We start from the raw sequence: 20,196 nt of genomic DNA on the forward strand, positions 1-20,196 counted from the left end.
CTTTTCCCCAAATATTACTAACCCCTAAAAGCACTAACAAATGTTCGGGAAAGGGACGAACCCTCGAAGGGCACCCCCGAATGGCTGTAAGAAAAGCATCATTCAACTCAGATTCAGAAGGCTCCGGATCATTAAGAACAGCATCCGGATGCCTCCACACCATTTTGAAAGGAACGATAGATTCAGAAACCCAGAAAAAGCGATCCTTCCAGGACCCAAGCGTTGTAACCATGGACGAAATAAGACAAGTATCAACCTTTGATGTCTCAAAGGTGAACCAGTCACCAAAGAGGGATCATACCCAAGAGCACGACACAACACTTCAAAGTGCAAAACCCTAGCCATCCCCTTCGGATGAACTTGCCCAAAAGAAACGCGATAATACTCAAGCAAGTTCAAAACGAAAAACGAAAAAGGGTAACGAAGATTAGACCACTGAAAATGACGACAATACAAGGCAATCGAACCAGGGTTTGGTTTGTCAACAGGAACATCGCAGGCAGGGGCAGTTGGGTTAAATTTTTTATCAATACCATATTCCAAACAAAACAAGTCTACTTCTTCTTGTGTCATTCGAGAGAATGACTTTGCTAAATCTTTAAGGGCACCCATTTTTGAAGAAAGTAAAAACGAAAATGGAAGAGAAAACTAACCTGAAGGAAGAAACTTGGAATGATTGTGAGTAAAATGAAAAAGTTTTACAAGTATAAAATAAATATGATTTTAAAACAAGGGTAATAAAGGTAAATAAATGGCTCCTGCAAAACCGCCGCCTGACACACATCAATCAAATCAACTGTCAATCGTTTAAAATTCAAAATTCAAAAAGTAACTGCCTCAAGCCTTTCAAGCCTCCAAGCAACGAACCCTTGAAACCTTTAAAACATATGCATAAAAGTCAGAAGTCTTTGAGCATACTACCCCAAAAACCTCTGACTTGGGGGGCTGACGACGGGGGTAGCCCAAGGTTAAATAAAATGACTAATATGCAAGAGCTTAAAAGGTTGAAAGGATCATCGGATGAAAAGCTGTAAAGTGAGAAAAGCGAGGAACAGTAATCAGTCACATCTGAGAACTCGCCTCACCAACTCACGCCCACAAACTCAGAGCAGGTCTGCACAAGTACACTCTATTAACCAGGGGTCCAAAGCCTTCAACCCCAAAAGGGGAAACCCTCCATTGCAAACAGGTTTCGCTAGTCTTGTATATGCCATTTCAGGAGATGTCTTCCCCTAAAAGAAGACAACTCATTTTCACTCCTGGGACATTCCGAAACAGAGAAAGATTCCTTAATCTCTGGTCATTCAAAGAGTACTTGCTCACTTCCAAGTTACTCTTCATCACATTCACCACACACTCATTCTATTTGCTTTCTTTTCTGGATTCGAGCTTGCCTCGGAGAAGGAACTTCAAAGCAAATAACAATTACATACTAGTGAACCTCCTTCCACGTTTTGCAAACGTGGAGGGACCCCGCGACCTGCGTTAGGCAAAACTGAACCCTTCAGCCCTTTTGCCTAACCAACTTAGCTACCATCCCTGGTCCCGTGTTTGTTGCATCAACAGGCGTTAACCCACTGCACTAAGTTTCAAATCCATGGACGCTATATTAACAAAGAATAAATCATACAATTTCAAAAGGAACTTACTTGATCGCATGAAAAAAGAATATATATAAAAATTACAAGCTCCAATTTTAATAAAACATTGCATAAAGAGATTTAATATTTGTACAAGTGCAATGTATTTAAAAAATGTATTTAAAAAATACATATATACATTTTAGATTTTATAATCAGCAAATCCCTCATAAAGTGGCAAGTGTGGCAATGGCACAGTGATGCCTTTTTATCAAGTGTGGAAAAGGTACAGTAGCATACCCTGGACATGCAATGAAGACACATGTTTATTTACAGTTGTAACCTCAGGATAAAACACCGGTCCAAGCCATGACCCACTTATTACTATTGAACATTTTTTCATGTAAATATTATTATTATTATTATTATTATTATTATTATTATTATTATTATTTTTGGGTAATTAATTCTATTTTTTATTATTTTTATTTATTTAACTTAGAATAAAATATATGGTTAAAGTGAAGTTTCAAGTAATTTGGAGCTTTTAAGAATAAAATTACCCAAATGACTTTATTTATTCATTTAGCTTAGAATTAAAGTGAAGTTTCAAATAATCGTTTTAAACTTATATTGGAGCTTTTAAGAATAAAATTTACCCAAATGACTTTATGATAATCACATGTAGGATGAATTAGTTCTCATAACCGGTCTAGTTCAGTTAGGCCGTGCGGTGTGGGGGACGTTCCAGGCACGGATAGGCCCGGCACCACTGCCCTCTCCCGGTCTGTCTCGTCGCCTCCATCGTCCCATTGCCGCTTGTGACGATCCTCCCTTTTCCGTATCCAACACACACATATACATATATACAAACCAACTTATGCATGATTTGTGTTTTGACTATGCGTGATTTCTTCTTCATGCGTAATTAGGATCTGAAATTTATAATGTGCATAATTTACAAATGAACATGCGTAATTAAGTCGCTACTGTCGCACATTAAGAAGCTATTGTACGTCAACCTTCTCATACATATTATATATATAGTTAAAATGGTTTTTTTAACCTTTGACCATGGGCGAAGCTTTTAAGGGGCGGGAGGGGGCGGCCGACCTCCCGAACTTTTCGCTCAGTAGTGGAGAGTATGTAGTTTTCGTATAGAAATTTTTGGGTATATACGTTTTTGACCCGCCCCCCCCCCCCCCCTCCCCACCGGTTTTATAGAAATTTTTAGGCCCGGTGACTTCCGCCCCTAGTCGGAAATCTCAAGATTCGCCACTGCCTTTGACCATTCCACGGTCGTGATGTGTATAGAATTTCCCATCACCACTGTGATACTCTTGCTTGCGGCTGTGTTTAACGCCCATCACATCATCATGCCACGCCCGATCACGCCACGCCACTACTGCTCTTATGGTGTTGATACTTTTTTAAACATTTGAGATCCACACTAAAAGATATTAACATATTTTTATAAATATTTATTTTCGTAAGACGATAGATTTGATAACCTAGTATTATGATAACTTGTAATTTTATATATATATTGAGGTTAAGTACAAGGACTGGATGAATGTAACAAAAGCAGTCAAAGGAAACAAGATGACAAAATCAGCATCATACACTATCACACAACTGTTTAGTAACAGTTCAAACCCAAAATGCAATAAACGATTCCGACTATTTATTTAACTTTTACACACCAAACAAAAACATATAAAAACATAATTGTCACTTCAATTTTTATTTTTAATAAAAAACAAACGTAGACAATCATGCCAAACATCTTGAAAACGGTATTATCTCTGATTTTTATACAGATGTGATAGTAAATGTCACTCATATATCACACATCAGATACGTATATACAACGTATAATAAATAAATTATTATCGAATACCGTGTAATACATAAAAGATTATTGGTGTCACGTGTAGATCCGCCCTACGTAGGATGAGGGCAACAAATATTTTCATCATGTTCGAATAAAAACGATTTTAATACCAGAAGCAGAGCTAGGATAAAAGAGACATCAAACTCTTGAAGACATTGTTAAAACCGAAACGGGCGAGCTTGTAAAATGCATGGCGACCGAAGAAGCATTAGGTGGCATCACTAAAAATCCTAAGACAATACAATAGGGTTATGGGTTGTTTAGGGTTATAACATTAAAATTAAAACCTTATTAAAAACCAACTACTTTATGCATATGGTACTTGTACAACTAGCTTTGGGAGTTTCTTAAAAAAAATTGGATTTTTCCTTTTTAACCCTAAAGTTTCAATCCTTTGCAAGTTAAATTTAAAGTTTTAATATTTGTTTCCTTTTTAACCCTGAAGTTTTAATTTTTGACAATTTGAGTTTAAAGTTTTAATCTTTGGTAATATTTGTTTCCTTTTTAACCCTAAAGTTTTAATCTTTAACAATTTGAGTTTAAAGTTTTAATCTTTGGTAATTTAAGCCATTTAATTAATTTGATTTTTCACTTTTAATTCAAAATTTTTCATCTTATACAATTTAACCCCTTTGATTAATTTGATTTTTCACTTTTAATTCAAAAGTTTCCATCTTTTGCGATTTAACCAGTTTCATTTTTTTACTTATGTGTTGTAACCTTCGCTTTGGGGGTTTTACAAAAAAAAAATGATTTTTTTACTTTTCACATAAAAGTATTTCATAAATTACTTTTAACCTAAGACTATTTGTTTTTTTTACTTTTAACACAAAACTTTTTTTATCCTTTGCAATCTATCCTCACAACTTTTTTTGTTTTCAACTTTGTTCCTTTATAGTTTTCATTTTCGGCAAATTTTTCTCTTTATGCTTCGTTCTAAATTGTGTGACTTAACACATCGCAACGTGCGTCTTTGGTTTAACGTTTTTATATTTCGTTCTAAATTTTGCGAGTTAACACGACGCAACGTACGTGTGTGAGTGAACGTTTTTACATTGTCTATTTTTTTCCCGTTTGCCAGGTTCAACATAACGTGCGCGTCCTAAATCGACTTAGTTATAACTAAAGAATTCCCGCCGCATTGCGGCGGGTCGTAATTCTAGTTATATTTTAAATGCCATTAATTGTTGCGTAGAACTAGTTAAATATTTTATTCTAACTAACTAGGCTAGATCCCCGTGTGTTACACGATTTGAATAAATATAATTTTTGTAATACCTCGAAAATATAAAACATTACATAAGAATTATAGAGTGTATAATAAACAAGAATAAGCTAACTAGGATAAATAACCCAGTTAGTTAGGAGTCTTGTAGTAACACACGAATGAGTTAAAAGCCAAAGATATTAACTAAGCAAGAATGGAGGGGCCTAGGTTGTCAAAATTGAAACTTAAATTACTAAATTAGTAAAAATAAAAACAAAATACCCCATTTTGAGTCCCTGGTTCGATCAAAAGGCAGGAGAGCGCGACCCCACTCTCAAAAACCCTAACCTTCACTAATCTTTCAAATTAAAGGCTCAAACCAAGTCAAAATCGAAAACTGAACATAGAATCGTGATCACCTCGTCAAGGGGATCATAAGGTATGTAAAATTAGGTTGTTTTGATTCGATTCAAATCTCTAGCATATGATGAAAATCAAATGTTTAACTTGATTTTGATGTTGTAATGATGAAAATAGAGGAAATATGATGTCTAGAGATAAACCCTAGGTGAATTCTTGTTAAAGCCTTGCATGCAAATTGTAAGATTCATAATCACCATTTTAGGTGATTAATGTGTTGGTAGAAACTTGATAAACACTAGGATTAAGACTCTTGTTTTAGAGTAAATTGAAATTATGAAGATGATATCTAAAATTTATAGACGTTAAAATAGGTGTATATGGTCTAATTGAAGTTAGTTTGAGTGATAATTTCAAGTCATGAACTTGGTTTAAATCATGTAGAAATCTGACCCGCTAGGTGTTTGATAAAACGCCTAAAAGAGGGTTAAAATGTTAAAGGTTGGGTGAAAACGCAGATTTGACTATGATAAGAAATAATGCGTTAAAGCTTATAAAAGAGTTCTAAATTTGTTATGAATTGAGCTCTTTAGGCAAGGAATCTGGGACGTCAAGCGGACACGCCGGAGGGGATACTCGTGGAAAAGGTGTGCTTTAAAGGTACGTGATCTTGGTCTCGTTGAATTATGCTTATTCGTTTAGGTTTAATGTGTAATGGAGTCATAGTGTAATGGATGCGTTTGATGTGTCTTTAAAGTGGCGAAGTTCACCCGACCATCAAACGGGTCAAAATAAAGGCTTAGAAATTAGGTTGGCTTACTAGTAAAGTGATGGTTTTCACTATGTAGCCAAACGGATTAAATTGTGGTCATAAAATGAATTGTGAAAGCGGCTTGAAAGTCTTATATATTGTTAAGTGTGGGATTACACTACACTTATGAATTCAGCTTTGATACTTTAAAGTTGTAAATCTGGGATATTGGATCAAACAAAGAGAAGTAAGTACAATTGTCACTTAAAACGGAATGTTTGAATTCCGAAGAAATAAGCCTATAGTTCTAAGGGAACGCAAAGCCATGAATGGCGCAACTACACTAAGGTTATAAGCCCGGGATATTGGGTAAGCATGCCAAGTGTATTAAGAAACTAAAAGTGGTACAATGCAACCATTGTTAATGGATTGGATAAACGAAACAAGGAAATCAGGGACAAATCGTTGGCATCTCGGTTTTCGTGATGTGAAAATTTCATGGTTAGATCCGTAATTTTATTACGAACACATAGGAAAAAGAATCGGTAAAAACGGACTTGCGAGTAAAAAGTTATCATAGTTTAAAGTTGGAAAATAGTGAAATTTCGGAGCTGGGCAGATGTGCAGGAAATAGACCTGCACCTGCTGGAAAACCGTCTCCCCCGGGGCACGCGGAGGGAGACCATGAATCTTTCGCGACACGCGGGGCCCTCTCGCGGCACGCGTAAACTTATCCGAAATCTGTCGCGGGGCGCGACAGACTAAAAAGCTGAAATTTTTATTTTTCTTTGCTTGTTTGATATTGGAACTTGATTTCATACCTTCTAATGTCGTCAAAACTAACAATTGATTTGGTTTTGACCTTAGGTGATGATGGGAACTAACCGGATGATGATCAAGCATGCTACTCAAGAACCGAACATACATTTTGAAAGCTTCCGCTTTAATATAACTTTATTTAGACAAAGTTGTTGATGTAAATGACTTGTTAATCATGTTTTGAATATTTTAAACTAGTTGGTAGTTGTCTAGTAAGTGTCACTTGAAACTTATTTATTTTGGTAGTTATGTAATCCAAGGTATCTTTTATCATATAATATTTAAAAATGTAAAAACGGGTGTTACAAGTTGGTAATCAGAGCTTAAGGTTGTTAACGAAGTGTGTTCGGTTCGAGCTTGATCAAGCATCCGGTAAGAGTTAATTGTTCTAAGTAGAGTTACTAGGTATAAAAAGGAAATGATGAATAGATATGCATCGGAAGAGCGTGTTAACACACTCAAACCCAGAAAGTGCATGAAATAAGAACGATGAAAACAAGTTATGAACTTGAATAAACCAAAATAAGTAAACCATATGCTATAGATGAAATGTTTAACACTCGATGTAAACATTTCAGTTTAAAGATGGCGGATGGAGATAATGATGATGCGGTGCCGAAAGTCACCGAGCAAATAAGAGAAGTGATTGCTAAAGAGGTAGGAAAAGCAATCGAAAAGAGTTTGTCGGGTTTCATCGATAAAATCCAAAACACGGTGTTATCAGTGGTGGATGAAAGAATTAAGAAATTGGAGGATAATGCCAATTTAGCTAAGGAGAAATTGGGAGAGCGTAAGGGTTGCTCGTACAAAGAATTATTGGCATGCAAACCACCACTCTACAACGGAGAAGTGGATCCGATAGTGTGCCAAAGGTGGTTGAGTGATATAGAAGGGTTGTTTGAGAGAACCCACTGTGACATGAATGACTTCGTGGCGTATGGCACGGGTCAACTGAGAGGTCAAGCAAAAGACTGGTGGGATAATAAGAAAAAGGAAATTGGTAGCGAAGAGGCGAAGGCGATGACATGGGACGAGTTTAAGGTACCATTCCTTAAACATCACAGTCACAAAGCGGTTATCAATCGAATTAAAGAAGAATTTATCCAGCTTAGACAGAAGGGCGAATCTATTGATAAGATCACGGGAATCTTTCTCGACAAACTAAGGTTTTGTGATGAATTGATGACAACCGAAGAACAGAAGGTGTATTATTATTATAATATGCTAAGCGCGGAGTATCGGGAGTTCATGACTCCCTCAAAATACGAAACCCTCACCGAAATCATCAACGCCGCTCGGGAAAAGGGAGATAGAGCTGAAGAAACAAATTGAGAGGGGTGAAAGAAGGACGCAAGTGGTTAATCCAAGTCCTACGAAAAAGGCACGCACAAATAACTCATCAAAGAAGCAAGAAGGAAAAAGTAGTTCGCCAAGTTGTAAAGTATGCGGGAAAGGGCACAAGGGTGAGTGCCGGTTTAAGGACAAGTCGTGTCCTATATGTGGGAAGACAGGGCACCCGGCTGCATTGTGCCCGGGGAAAGTGTCGGTGTGTTACAAATGTTATCAGCCGGGTCACAAGAAATCCGAGTGCCCGGAGTTGATCGGAAAGAAAGATGACAAGAATACACTTAATGAGGCACCGAGAGCAAAGGAAGATCCTTCCAGTTAACAGCAGTGGAGGCAAAAATGGAACCCGATGTGGTCTTAGGTATATTTGCTATAAATTCAATCCCCGCGCATGTGTTATTTGATACGGGTGCGAATAAATCCTTTGTTTCATATGGATTTATTCGACATCCTTCTTTTGTACTAACGAAATTGCCTATGCCATTAGAGGTAGAAATAGGTGATAACAAAAATTTCCTTGTGTGTGATATATGTCGAGATTGTAAGATAAGCATTGACGATGAGGAATATTCAATAGACTTGATTCCTATGTCAATGGGGGAATTTCAAGTAGTGGTCGGGATGGATTGGTTATCCCGACACCATGCAAAAGTCGTATGTTTCCGCAAGGAGATAAAATTAACATCTCCAAGTGGAAAATCGGTTACCATATATGGCGAGAAAAGGGGGTAATCCTGTTATGTGCTCAATGCTAAAAGCTCACAAACTCATGAGGCACGGTTGTAGGGCATTCATGATATATGCAAACGAACCAGACAAAGGATCACTAAAGATTGAAGACGTACCGGTGGTACGCAAATATGCCGACGTATTTCCGGAGGACCTACCGGGAATACCGCCAGAACGGGAGGTAGAGTTCGGAATTGAATTGATTCCGGGCGCAATACCTGTGGCCAAGGTGCCGTATCAGCTCGCACCTTCGGAATTGCAAGAATTAATGTCTCAAATTCAAGACCTCCTCAACAAAGGGTTTATATGGCCGAGTGTGTCTCCGTGGGGCGCACCGGTGCTATATGTGAAAAAGAAAGATAGGAGCATGCGCATGTGTATCGATTACCGGGAGTTGAATAAACTCACGGTGAAAAATCGATATCCGCTCCCAAGGATTGATGACCTATTTGACCAATTGCAAGGCGCAAGTTGGTTCTCCAAAATCGACCTTAGATCGGGATACCATCAGTTAAAAGTCAAGGAGGAAGATATACCGAAGACGGCTTTTCGTACACGGTACGGACATTATGAGTTCCTTGTGATGTCCTTTGGTTTAACTAATGCGCCCGCGGCTTTCATGAACCTTATGAACCGGGTTTGCAAGCCTATGTTGGACAAGTCAGTGATAGTGTTCATTGACGACATCTTAATATATTCGAAGAATGAAGTAGAACATACAAGTCATTTGCGTGAAGTATTAGAGACGCTCAGAAAAGAGAAATTGTATGCAAAGTTTTCAAAATGTGCCTTCTGGTTACGAGAGGTGCAATTTCTTGGGCACATCATTAGTGCAAACGGAGTGTTAGTAGACCCGTCGAAAATAGAAGTCGTGGCAAGATGGAGTCCACCAAAGAACCCTTCGGAAGTTAGAAGCTTTTTGGGGCTTGCGGGTTATTATCGGAGATTTATACAGGATTTCTCTGTAGGATCGTGTGCTGACCCAACCGAGTCGTTCAGAGATTTGCTCTTGCATTTCAGATGCGGAATTATAAGAAAAGCAAGTAGAAATAGCACGATCTTCCTTCTAACTCTCTTTTGTATTGAATATAAACGTTTTACAGCTCAAACGTCACACCGGCAGAGCTTTGGCGTGGAAATCAAGACCTCTACTGATGGAATCGCTCATGGGCCTATATATAGAAGTCTGGGACCGCTCATGTGATCATGTGACACATGAGCGGTTCAGCATTGTCCTTATAAGCGACCCAAGACTGCCACAAAAGCGGTCCATGCTCTCTATAACCATATAAGCGATCCAACACCCTAACACCTATACAGACTTCCGTTTTCTCGTATTTCGAGCCCTATGCTATACAATACTAGTCATTTACCCGCGCGATGCGGCGGGAAACATATGAGTTAGGTTGGTGAGTTTAGGGCTATGTACGAGGCGGTTCGGTTTTGAGTCATAACCAAAATCAAATTCGTGATGCAACGGAAAACACAACGCTTGTTAGTAATTCTAAGGGTGTACATGAGAATGTTCTGTTCAATTGCGTCATAACTAAAATCTAAATTTTCGGTTAAGGTACTTCAAAACCGGTCATAGGGATTTAATGACATTTGTACACCAACCTATTAATCACATTCACATTTACACATCATCAATAACTATATATAAATTGTTAGTTTTCTATTTTGTAACGTTAGTGTAGTCTATCAATGCCAAGAGCCTTACAGATAATAAACGAAGAGACGAACAAAAAAATATCATACCTGTAGTAATTTGAAAATAAAATATGAATATAGCAATTTGATTTATTATTTGTATTACTATTATGATCAAACCAAGAAACCGTGATATAATTAGCATGTAAATCATTGTGGTTGGGTTGAAAACAAAAAATTATATAGTCATTATTCATTTTTTAGGTTACTACTATTTTACATATACGTTTCTATATGATCAAATATTAGAAAAAATTAAAGAATTTCGATTGAGCCAACAAGAAACCCGTACATGTTCCCTTCTCAGCCCATATACGAATAACGGTATGTATAAATCTCACAACCTCTTTCCATTTTCCTATTTTGCCTTAAATAGGCTTCCGGCCCAAAACATGAAGCATCCCACGTAAAAATAGCCGAATGGCATTCCCATTAAATAACCATTTGGCTGCTCAATCCACTGCTGCACCATATGAAAGTAGTACCCAATTGAGCCTACCCAATGACACCCCTTGCTCCCCTTTATGCCAAGATAGAAATTAGAGAGAACCAGATTATGAATCCAAGCCTTCAAATTACACCAATACCATTATTAGAATTGCAAATTGTCTCCGCTATAAAAGTGAAGAGTAATCCAAAATTTTTTATTACAAAAAAAGAGTTGTTCCTAACACATATAGTAGTTTATTATCTTTGAATATGCAACTCTCTATTACAAATTTACCAAATCAATTGAAGGTAGTATATCAACTCCAATATGTCATTGTTCAACTGCTGTGCCTGCAGAACTAATATGTGAATCAATGAGAATAAAGCTCCCACATTCTGACCTAAAGACTAAATACTTCAGTTTCTCTAGGTGCCACGTTTTCTCTAGTTTCATGCATTTCTCCATCAACTACCCACCATTCAGACTTGTCAATAATTTCCTGAACGCGACCGGTGTAGATTTTGAGAGCCTACGGGTTGAAGGGGAGGCGGTTGCATAGTCGTGCATGCGGCGAATTAAAGAACAAAACATCAATAGGACAAACAATTCAAATACCTGAATATGCACCTGCGCCGATGGTGATGAGACGCGTAACGTTGTAAGTCGTGAGAAGTAGTCATCTGGCCATCATGTTCTTTCGCTGCATTAACATTCATAAAAAATGTCACATAAAACCGTAACATTGCACCGGAGCGGCGCCAATAGTGATTGACGTAACCGGTTATTAACCAAAACTGGTAATAACAGCTCAAGGAAGTCTGTTTCTGGATAGTTAGTGAACTCAACAGTTACCATATTCCTATGCCAAAATGATTAATATTACCTTGATCAAGTAAGTCTGTTTCTGGATATTGATCTGTGTATGGGTCTCCAACAACTGTTCCAAACGGCACACACTCTTTCCATCCCCATGTATACACCTCTCCAGCCACTGTATATACACAAAAAAATATAAAAATTTTGTTTGCAGTTCTATAAAAAGGAAAAAGTATTAGCAGTACCTGTTACACAGACACAATGTGCCCAACCTTCTGCAGCTTTCACCACTGAAACTTCACTCGGAAGAGGAAAAGGTTCCGGTGTTTCCTTAAAAAAACAGCACATTAGCTTCTTTCATATGAAACACGTACCATGATAGACGGAAAATTAAACACACCCCATGTCTCCCTGAGGTCACGTAGCTTGGACCAAGATCATCAGTTGCACCTCATATGATTAGCTACCCAGTGTCTGATCAAAAGCTTCACGAGTAAATATAATAATATGCAAAGGAAGAATGAATACATAAAAAATTAGCGACCTGAAATGGCCATAGCAAACCCACAGCCGCCGCCACAAACGTCCGACCAGAAACGACCAGCGTCGGTTGACGGTGGGAGGTTAACTTCGACCGGAGAAACTAATGGCGAGCGTTGAGGTAAGGCTGCAGGTAAGTACCCCCACATGTGCACCGTCCTCATCTCCATGGTCAGCAAGATTCTGGAAACTTCTGAACTCACAGCCAATTCCCTAAAACACAATTATCAACACAGTTATTTTCGAGAACAGTTCTTTCAATTGGGATATAAAATGTTGTACCTTTTCGATCACCGTATTAATGGCATTTTACTCAAATGTTTTTTTCTTATAAATTATCAACACGATAATTATGATTACAAAACGAAGATCACGACAATAGCAATAAAAATCATTAATGAAGATTCATGAAGTTGTATGCATAAAAAATGTACCTAAAATGACTTTTAACCCACACCCATTTGTGACAAAACACAACCAAATGGACCTGATCATAACTTATACGTAAACGGCCCGAAACGAAAACTCACCAAATGCAGAGCTTACGATTCCATTTTCACCTGTTGATAAATCTGCTATGAGTGCAGGCCAAGCATCTGGATTGATCTTGTCAATGTCTATGAAACCAAAACGTTGCTGAAGCATCTGCACATACCCTGTACAATGTCAAGCCAGTCGGATCAAGATTAGAAATACAAAAAAAAGGACATGAACCCCTCAGATGATTTTATACTTGTCAAATATCACTTTGATCATGGCCAACACTAAATTTGGCCAAAATAAAGAAAACAAAACATGCCTTTGAAGTCACTACAAGCTAAACAAGCATGTTTTAATGCTAGCCTTGGACTGGCTTCTTCTTAACAACACCCTCGAGAACACCGTTATCCAGCTTACATTCCAAGGTGACGGGTCAACGTTTGCAGGCAGATGAAAGCGAACCTCGAAGTCGCCAGGTGGACAAAGATATTGTGTGTACATATCGAACGTCATGTTGTGGGCCTGAACCTCTTTCTGCCCAGTGTTTGTCATGCCTTGGATTAGGATATCTCCATCCGTCCGAATCTCACATTTAAACTCTGCAGATTTAATAATGTAAATTAGGGGTATTCGTTATTCAAAATGCACTTGAAAACCCTGAAATTTGTACTGAATCGAATTTCAAATAATAAATTCAAATTAGGGTTATTCGGATCGGGTCCTTTTCCAAACCAATTTCGAATTTGGAAATCTCGAATGGTACCACTGACTCGAGCTCGCTTGATTACAAAACGAGCTTGGCTAGCCTCGACTCAAAAACAAAACGAGCTTTTTTCAAGCGAGCCTTGAGCCGCAAGATTTTTGAACACCCCTACTCATATTGGGGTGTTTGGCAAAAACTGATTCTGATGTTCTAATCATTTAGGGTCAAAATAAATTATTTAACATTCGTCGGTTTGAAAAACTTACCTTCATTGTCGCTGACACCTGGAAGTGCAAAGCGAAATAGAAATCCATCATCGGATTCAGAAGGGTTATACGACCCCATAATCGGTGCCATTAACTCATTTGCAGCACTCCCAGTAACCAATACTCCATGTTTGGTGACTGCCATCAAGGCATCCTTCTCTTTTTCAGTGGGTTGTTCAGGCAGATAAACCATCATGGGCTAATCACATACCACCATGTCATCAGAGTCGTCAAGAGGCGGGCCCGTGTACGGGACGCAATTGAGAGGAGCTATAGCAATTGGGACTTGATCAGCCCAACTCTATTGAGAACTGAAATTCAAAAAGTGTAGTCGATGAACATTTATAACAAAAATCATACTATTAACATGAGAAAGGCTATAGAGTCATGAAGTTTTGGATGTGGAAAAGGGTAGAAAGCTCATGAATTTGCTGTTCATTTCTTTTGCATTTAAAAACCTGTGAGTTAGAGGAAGCTCAACTGCCTCCTTGATTTCACCTGCTATAGGAGACGAATATAGTTTAGGTATGTAAAAATTCAGATCAAATCTACTGCATTCAAATCAGAAACAGCTAGCATCAAATCATCATAAAACCTAAAACTTCAAATCCATCTATCACTTTAATTAACTGAAAAACCAATTGAATCACAAAAAATGAATATTGAATAAGTATATAATCACAGCTACAACTCAAGTAGAGTTCACTAAACTTTAATGCAAACACAACAATTACACATTACTGTTTATCGTAAATTAAAGTCTAATATATATAACATTTACAGACCGTATGCAAAAATACATCACATATTAAATCAAATCACTCCTAAAACATCGTGAATAATTAGATAACATCACAACTGGTAACTTGAAATCACAAAAACCGAACCTGATGAGAGAAAATCAGCCGAATCTGAAAATGTTGCAAAGTTTCCCCCAAAGTGAAAACCCTAATTCATTGTCACACTAACTGCACAGATTAAGACCAAACAATATGAAATACAAAAGCATAATCAGTTATAAAGAACATATACGCACCTGTGATGGTATGATGTGAAGAGAAAGGAGGTGAAAAAAAGATTTCGTAACCCTAGATCTGGCGATGTGCATCTTAAAAACCCTAAAATCAAATTCGAACCCTTCACCACCTTCGAACACAGTCAATTGGGTGTCGTATAGAGAGAGATTCATTGATCTGGTGTCATTGAGAAAGCCAGATCTTGCTTCGCCACGAGAAACCCTAGATCTCCTTTTGAATCGCCTGGAGAGAAAGCAGCTCTATGGGGCGGATAAAATGCTACGAAGAGTGAGAAACCCTAAAATTGATTTGTGTATCCGTGTGTTTTTTTGAGTGAAGGGTATAATTGAGATTGTAAATTATATTGTGTTTTAGAGGGTTGTACATTATGCTTTAAAAGTGTTTTAAGGAAATTTCAATGACCTTAAGAAGTCCTTTGGATATGTATATTATATATAGTATAGATGATGTAAAACTTGATCCTAGACACCTAGACGGAATCAACAGATGTAGTGCACTAACAGACTCCCCCTCAGATGTTGATGGAGTCGTTACCACACTCTGAATTTTACGCTGTATCTTCACCTCGTCAGGCTAGATCAGTCTCTGGGCTTTCTCATTCTCTCTTTCTTCAGACTCCCCTTCTTGACTTACTGGTATTCTTTTGTTCTTCAGTAACATCTTCAGGATCGTTGTCTGATCTACACAAGCCTTCGGAATCAAATAACCTAGCTCTAAAAACGCTTTAATTCTCTTGATCAGATCTCTTGATTCCTGCACAATCTTAACCCAGAAATAAATTTCCTAGATTCATCACATATCAACAACCTGTGCATCAACCCATGACTCTCTCTTACCAAACTATGATGAACCACATGAAGAAGGTTAGATTTATCGAAAACAGATAGATTTACACAAACACTCCCCCTCAAATACTGCTCATCATGTTTAGCACACGGAATTTTGAAAATCAGTTTTCCAATATCAGTTGTCTAAAATCTTTTTGACTTTTTCAAAATTATGCTAAAACACACACAAAATCTTTTTGGATTTTCTGAGAGACATTTGTTGACATCACATGCAGAAAAAAAAACTTTTTACAAACAATATTTTTGTGAGTTCGCGCAAGAGGATCATATCAGTTTATGAGACAAATCAACAACACCGTTAAGCTAGATTTCATTTTAAGCTTTAAACAATTTACTTAGATTGTCAGTATGTTTGTCCTCTTAAATTCTCAACACAAATTTCAATCGATTCGAGATACGATATTAATGTTTTAGAGACTTAAACTTAATTGTGTATCACTCCACTTGAATATACTCCCGTATCCAGATCCCAAATATTCAGTCTTACAGGTGAGTATACCACAGATGATATCTGTAAAGGGTAGATGCGAAACCGTGAGAGCTCAGGTCAGAACTTCCGTTCAGCAGAGAGATGACGGCTCGACTTTTGGTGGGTCCCCTTTAGAGGATCTTTTTGCATTTCAACAGCAGCGACTATCAATTTTATTGTTTCATCAGCATGCTGAGGGCGAAGCTTATGTTTCAAAGCTTTAGCAGAAAGTATTATCCGGGGACTAGGTCAGAACTTCCATTCAGCAGAAGTCCCGGGATAATACCCCAGATATCACTGAGTATAAAGACCTAGTATCTCAGAATACGGGACCTTTCAAACAAGATTTCGGGGGTTACCCATATATTCAAGAATAGTTACCCACGAATTAAGCAAGTTTGATTTAGGTTTATATCTCGTTTCAATTTACTAAATGTGCGAAAATCTACTGACACATCCGCAGTAAGATTGTTTATCACATTTAGACTTTTCATTTCTTTAGCGTGCCGTGATAGTCCACTGATGTACTATCATTTCCTCTTTTTCTCAACAAAACTCATTTTTGAATTTTATCATGTTTTTGGCTTTTTCAAATTTTCAAATGTTTTTGGATTTTCTGAAATTTCCCTACTCCCCCTAAAATGCAAACACATTTTAAAGAAAATTTGAAAACTTCTAAATTTTTACCTACTAGAAACATAAAAAGTAAAACAAACTATACAGAAACTTGACAACTGACACTGAATCACATCAAATCGCCATTCACTAGGCATAAATAATCTGAACTCCCCCTATCACAAATCATTTTCTCATTTAGATTTCAAAACACTTAAGTTTGTTTTAATCAAAATGATTTTTCCGGAAAATGAATTTGTGTTGATAACAACCACTTGTAGGTTTATCAATCTTAAAAACGGGGATGTGGTTCATCATCTTGTCTATCTTTTGTCATGAATAGTAAATCAAGTACAAATTAATGTCCCTGATTTACCATTTGCCTTTAAAAACCGTCTGTACCACTTGTAAATGTAAACACTTCAAAGTATCCAAGCTTCTTAAAATTTAACCACAATTACCACTTGTGGGATCAAGATTACCACTTGTAGATACAATAGTTACCACTTGTAGGAATGTGACCTCTACATTACCATTTTTCAACCAAAATGCCGATTCCTGCTTCGCAATTACCCACCTGGAAGCTCCGGCGTAGTCCTTTAACCTGTAAACAAAACATTTAAGCATTAAACACAATCATTCAAACTTATCAAATACTAGAAAAATGCCGATTCATGATCCACGATATAAACTTGGGATCTCCGGCGTAGTCCTTCGACTATTCTGGGAAGCAAACTTCCCTCCAAGTCTTCTCAGACTTGAGGACTTTCAACTCTTCAGCTGTAGGGTTGTATGTCGCCTTTTTAGTTGCGTAAAAATCTTTCACCCCTTTAACTTTTCCACCCAACATTTTCTCAAATATCTTCTTAACATTCCCATTGAATGTTTTCTCAACATCAAATTCCTTTTCATCATCATAAAATTGATTTGAAATTTCAATTTTTCCAATTTCCTTCATAACCTCCTCAAACTTCAATGATGGAAGAACATCATCATTTTCTGAACTTTTCTCCATAATTTGTGGCTCTTCTGGCTTTGTAGAACCAGATTCATTGCCGACTTTCACTTCACCTTTCTTTGCAACCCACACTTGGTTGTCATTTCCTTGTCTTTTGTAAAATGTTGTCTTTTTCTTTTTCTTTGAGCATTCTCCAACTTCATTTTTCGAATTCTTAAACAATTTGGATTTCTCAGCTTTTACTTCAACTTTGTCTTTCATCTTCTGAGAAGCTCCCTGTTTTGCTTTGATATCTATCAAACAATCCGATGCAATGTGACCAGCTTCATTGCATTTCAAACACGTTTGAGCATTTCTCGGATGAAATACTCCAGTTCCATTCTTTCTCTTTTCAGCAAGAAACTCTTTGTTAGTTTGTCTCCAAAATGGTTTCTGTTGTTCATCTTCCGAGCTTCCACCTGTCACAAATTCAGATTTCTTTTTAGAATTTTTCATATTTTTATCATCTTCTGGTGGAATAAAGCCTAAACCTTTCTTTTTGTAGCTACGATTTTGGTTGGTTTTCCTAGGAAATCCCGAACCAGAATTGTAACCCTTTTTCTTGTTTAAACGTTGTTGAACTCTAGAAGTATATTTTTTAGGTTGTTCAAAATTTTTAAAAACTTTTAACTCAGGAATATTAACCTCTATTAGTTTAAAAGTTTTGTTGATTAGATCCGTTTTAACACTTAAAATTAGAAACTCTTTGTTGTAATATAATTTGTCAGAACCATTCAAAGTATAAACAACTTCGAATGCTTCATCATTCAAATCAGCTTTTGATAACAAAAACTCTTTACTATAAGACTGTTTAACCGACGAATTTTGACTGTTGACTGACGACTTTGACCCTCCAGACTCAAATTTTGACTCTGTCTCCTCATCAGTATCCAACACCTGATCGACCACCTTTTTGATTAGAACAGACTCATGATCAGTATCGGACGAGGTAAATGTCACATCAATATTTTCTGGTAAAATGTCAGTTGTGTCGGTTTTAAGCTGTATATTGACTGCTTTTGCAAGTTGTTCCTCATTTGGTTTCCTAGGTGAATACCCATCCCAAATTGGAGGTGGACACTTGTTATAGCTAACGGTCGGTTTCTTACCACAATCTTTCTTTTCTTTCGGCTTCTCTGCTTGAAAAGCTTCCATTCCTGCAACAGTTGGGTAAACTCGATCAATAACATAATCAGAGGTAGAATAGCTCAACAATAACCTCCTAATCCTCTCATTTTCAATCTTTTCTTTCTCCAACTCTTGCTTCCATTTGGCACTTTCTTCAATGTAGAAATTTATAGCTTTTTGCTTCGACATTAAAGTTGCATTCATCATCGTCATCGCCTGTTCTCTTTCTGTGTTTGTCTTTTGGAGACCAGTTACTGTTTTGTTCAACACGTCGTACGATTCCTTCACATAATTGAGATTAAACAATAACTGCTCTTTCTTTTTCTCGTACTCAACTATGATGTCATCTTTTGCTGCACATTCTTTGCAAGCTTCCAAACACTTCTCACAGGGCTTGATGACTTCAACAATTTTTTTCAACTTCGACTGTTTTCACAACTTCTACCACTTTCTCGACTTCGATCACCTTTTCCACTTCGATCACCTTTTCAGTAATCTTCTCAGCAACATTTTCAACATTCTGAAATTCATCTTCAGATTCAGATTGTTTATCTTTTTCAGCTCGTTTCTCCTCCAGTTTCTCCATTTTTTCTGCAAAATAGAAATGAAAACTATTAGGAGACAACTGAGATTTTTCAATTTTTATATGTTTCTCTTCCTCATCATCACTGCTGCTTATATCAGGTGAACGATCAAAATGTACAGACTTATCAGAATCACCATCTGATCCATCAGAATCCGATGGTGTTTTGTCAAATACAACATCCTGTTCTAGCACAGTTTCATCTTGTACAATTTCATCTGAACTATCTGAAACATCTCCAGAGTGTTCTGAGATTCCATCAGTACTATCTGAACTATTATCAGACGACACAGATTTTTCATCTCCACTTGACACATTCTCTCCAATAGATCTCATCCAAGTAGCAAACAAATTTGGCTCTCGGACGATCTTTGCAATGAAAGCTTTAAAACCTCCCTTTTCATCTATGAACATATCCCAACTGAAACCTTCTGGTAGTTTCTCATCATCTTGATCCATAACTCGTTCTGCTGGAGCTTCAGATGATATGTAATCACTCCAGCTGAAATCTACCACACATGCTCTTTTGGAATCTTCAATTTTTCTTCCGTGAGCTGTCTGAGGTTCCTGGGATTGACCAACTTGCTGATAGATAGCTTTGCGGTAGTAGTCATCTTTCCCGAATGGATTCTGTGCTCCGCTAGCTTCTCTTCCTTTGCACTCCCGTTTGAAATGGCCCTTCTCCCTGCATCGAAAACAAGTAACTTTAGATTTGTCAAAACCTAAAGTAGAAACATGTGCATCAAGAAAGTCATTTCTCCCGGTAATGGTTTTGAATTTCTCAGCCCGACGAAGAACACTCGCAAGACACCATTTGATATCCATAAGTTACATTTCCTCAGCGTCTATCTGATCGTAATCCTCTTTAGTGAGCATAGGATTTCCGA

At 37.4% G+C, this 20,196-nt stretch overlaps 2 long non-coding RNA genes across 8 annotated transcripts; both read right to left on the minus strand.

Annotated features, from left to right (window-relative positions):
• Nucleotides 1-11,010: 11,010 nt before the first annotated feature.
• On the minus strand, nucleotides 11,011-12,839 carry LOC110899015. 4 transcript variants are annotated; one of them, XR_002569862.2, is made up of 7 exons: nucleotides 12,714-12,839; nucleotides 12,188-12,396; nucleotides 12,044-12,117; nucleotides 11,889-11,973; nucleotides 11,711-11,818; nucleotides 11,443-11,527; nucleotides 11,011-11,326 (listed from the first exon to the last, which is right to left on the minus strand). It is a non-coding gene; the product is annotated as an uncharacterized LOC110899015 (long non-coding RNA). The 4 variants fall into 4 exon arrangements; XR_002569860.2 differs by having other exon boundaries at nucleotides 11,011-11,356; XR_002569861.2 differs by having other exon boundaries at nucleotides 11,011-11,527; nucleotides 12,744-12,839.
• A 146-nt stretch (nucleotides 12,840-12,985) lies between these two features.
• On the minus strand, nucleotides 12,986-14,962 carry LOC110901518. Of its 4 annotated transcripts, none has more exons than XR_004875932.1 (5): nucleotides 14,669-14,962; nucleotides 14,520-14,596; nucleotides 14,091-14,130; nucleotides 13,633-13,943; nucleotides 13,121-13,262 (listed from the first exon to the last, which is right to left on the minus strand). It is a non-coding gene; the product is annotated as an uncharacterized LOC110901518 (long non-coding RNA). The 4 variants fall into 4 exon arrangements; XR_004875930.1 differs by having other exon boundaries at nucleotides 14,520-14,600; XR_004875931.1 differs by lacking the exon at nucleotides 14,669-14,962 and having other exon boundaries at nucleotides 12,986-13,262; nucleotides 14,091-14,133; nucleotides 14,520-14,658.
• Between the last annotated feature and the right edge of the window lie 5,234 nt (nucleotides 14,963-20,196).

The sequence above is a fragment of the Helianthus annuus genome, chromosome 13 (genome assembly GCF_002127325.2).
Source record: "Helianthus annuus cultivar XRQ/B chromosome 13, HanXRQr2.0-SUNRISE, whole genome shotgun sequence".
NCBI classification, from domain to species: Eukaryota; Viridiplantae; Streptophyta; class Magnoliopsida; order Asterales; family Asteraceae; genus Helianthus; species Helianthus annuus.